Source organism: Lolium rigidum, chromosome 1 (assembly GCF_022539505.1).
Source record: "Lolium rigidum isolate FL_2022 chromosome 1, APGP_CSIRO_Lrig_0.1, whole genome shotgun sequence".
Classification (NCBI taxonomy): Eukaryota; Viridiplantae; Streptophyta; class Magnoliopsida; order Poales; family Poaceae; genus Lolium; species Lolium rigidum.
The window spans coordinates 15,805,017-15,808,314 of NC_061508.1; positions in this window are offsets into that span (position 1 = coordinate 15,805,017).

Here is a 3,298-nt window from a genome sequence, read left to right on the forward strand (position 1 = left end):
TCCACGAAGAAATAGTCCAAGGCAAAATAGTCCTCGACAAACTGTGGCAGCAACGCGAGAAGCGCGATACGCCCCAAGAGAAGGTGACGCAAGAAACACCGTAACTCAAGCTCGAGTGGACAGGGCACGCGAGGAAAGAGATTGATGGCGTGTATTTCACACGTTCGTTGGGCAACCCCAAGAGGAAGGTATGATGCGCACAGCAGCAAGTTTTCCCTCAGAAAGAAACCAAGGTTTATCGAACCAGGAGGAGCCAAGAAGCACGTTGAAGGTTGATGGCGGCGGGATGTAGTGCGGCGCAACACCGTAGATTCCGGCGCCAACGTGGAACCCGCACAACACAACCAAAGTACTTTGCCCCAACGAAACAAAGTGAGGTTGTCAATCTCACCGGCTTGTCGTAACAAAGGATTAACCGTATTGTGTGGAAGATGATTGTTTGCAGAGAAAACAAGAAAACAAGTATTGTAGCAGATTTGTATTTCAAGTATTAAAGAATGGACCGGGGTCCACAGCTCACTAGAGGTGTCTCTCCCATAAGATAAAAGCATGTTGGGTGAACAAATTACAGTCCGGCAATTGACAAATAGAGAGGGCATAACAATGCACATACATGACATGATAAGTATAGTGAGATTTAATTGGGCATTACGACAAAGTACATAGACCGCCATCCAACTGCATCTATGCCTAAAAAGTCCACCTTCAGTTTATCGTCCGAACCCCTTCCAGTATTAAGTTGCAAAGCAACAGTACAATTGCATTAAGTATGGTGCGTAATGTAATCAACAACTACATCCTCTGACATAGCGCCAATGTTTTATCCCTAGTGGAAACAACGACAACACAACCTTAGAACTTTCCGTCATCGTCCCGTGTGTCAATGCGTGCATGAACCCACTATCGAGCATAAATACTCCCTCTTGGAGTTAAAAGCAAAAACTTGGCCGGAGCCTCTACTAGTAACTGGAGAGCATGCAAGATCATAAACAACACATATGTAATAACTTGATAATTAACATGACATGGTATTCTCTATCCATCGGATCCCGACAAACACAACATATAGAATTACGTATAGATGATCTTGATCATGTTAGGCAGCTCACAAGATCCAACAATGAAGCACAATGAGGAGAAGACAACCATCTAGCTACCGCTATGGACCCATAGTCCAGGGGTGAACTACTCACTCATCACTCCGGAGGTGACCATGGCGGTGTAGAGTCCTCCGGGAGATGAATCCCCTCTCCGGCAGGGTGCCGGAGGAGATCTCCGTGAATCCCCCGAGATGGGATCGGCGGCGGCGGCGTCTCAGTAAGGTTTTCCGTATCGTGGTTTTTTTTTCTCAGGGGTTTCGCGACGGAGACTTTAAGTAGGCGGAAGGGCAGAGTCGGGGGCCTGAAGAGGGGCCCACACCACAGGGCGGCGCGGGCCCCCCCTTGGCCGCGCCGCCTTGTGGTTTGGCCACCTCGTGGCCCCACTTCGTATGCTCTTCGGTCTTCTGGAAGGTTCGTGGCGAAATAGGCCCCCGGGTCTTCGTTTCGTCCAATTCCGAGAATATTTCGTTACTAGGATTTCTGAAACCAAAAACAGCAGTAAAACAGAGAACCGGCACTTCGGCATCTTGTTAATAGGTTAGTTCCGTAAAATGCACGAATATGACATAAAGTGTGCATAAAACATGTAGGTATCATCAATAATATGGCATAGAACATAAGAAATTATCGATACGTCGGAGACGTATCAGCATCCCTAAGCTTAGTTCTGCTCGTCCCGAGCAGGTAAAACGATAACAAAGATAATTTCTCGAAGTGACATGCCATCATAACCTTGATCATACTATTTGTAAACATATGTAGTGAATGCAGCGATCAAAACAATGGTAATGACATGAGTAAACAAGTGAATCATAAAGCAAAGACTTTTCATGAATAGTACTTCAAGACAAGTATTAATAAGTCTTGCATAAGAGTTAACTCATAAAGCAATAAATCAAAGTAAAGGTATTGAAGCAACATAAAGGAAGATTAAGTTTCAGCGGTTGCTTTCAACTTGTAACATGTATATCTCATGGATAATAGTCAACATAGAGTAATATAACAAGTACAATATGCAAATATGTAGGAATCAATGCACAGTTCACACAAGTGTTTGCTTTTTGAGGTGGAGAGAGATAGGTGAACTGACTCAACATAAAAGTAAAGAGAATGGTCCTTCAAAGAGGAAAGCATTGATTGCTATATTTGTGCTAGAGCTTTTATTTTGAAAACATGAAACAATTTTGTCAACGGTAGTAATAAAGCATATGAGTTATGAAAGTTATATCTTACAAGTTGCAAGCCTCATGCATAGTATACTAATAGTGCCCGCACCTTGTCCTAATTAGCTTGGACTACCGGATCTTTGCAATGCACATGTTTTAACCAAGTGTCACAATGGGGTACCTCCATGCCGCCTGTACAAAGGTCTAAGGAGAAAGCTCGCATTTTGGATTTCTCGCTTTTGATTATTCTCAACTTAGACATCCATACCGGGACAACATGGACAACAGATAATGGACTCCTCTTTAATGCATAAGCATGTGGCAACAATTATTATTCTCATATGAGATTGAGGATATATGTCCAAAACTGAAACTTCCACCATGAATCATGGTTTTAGTTAGCGGCCCAATGTTCTTCTCTAACAATATGCATGCTCCAACCATAAAGGTGGTAGATCTCTCTTACTTCAGACAAGACGGACATGCATAGCAACTCACATGATATTCAACAAAGAATAGTTGATGGCGTCCCTGAAGCATGGTTATCGCACAACAAGCAACTTAATAAGAGATAAAGTGCATAAGTACATATTCAATACCACAATAGTTTTTAAGCTATTTGTCCCATGAGCTATATATTGCAAAGGTGAATGATGGAATTTTAAAGGTAGCACTCAAGCAATTTACTTTGGAATGGCGGATAAATACCATGTAGTAGGTAGGTATGGTGGACACAAATGGCATAGTGGTTGGCTCAAGTATTTGGGATGCATGAGAAGTATTCCCTCTCGATACAAGGTTTAGGCTAGCAAGGTTATTTGAAACAAACACAAGGATGAACGGTACAGCAAAACTCACATAAAAGACATATGGTAAACATTATAAGACTCCATACCGTCTTCCTTGTTGTTCAAAACTCAATACTAGATGTTATCTAGACTCTAGAGAAACCAAATATGCAAACCAAATTAGCAAGCTCTAAGTGTTTCTTCATTAATGGGTGCAAAGTATATGATGCAAGAGCTTAAACAT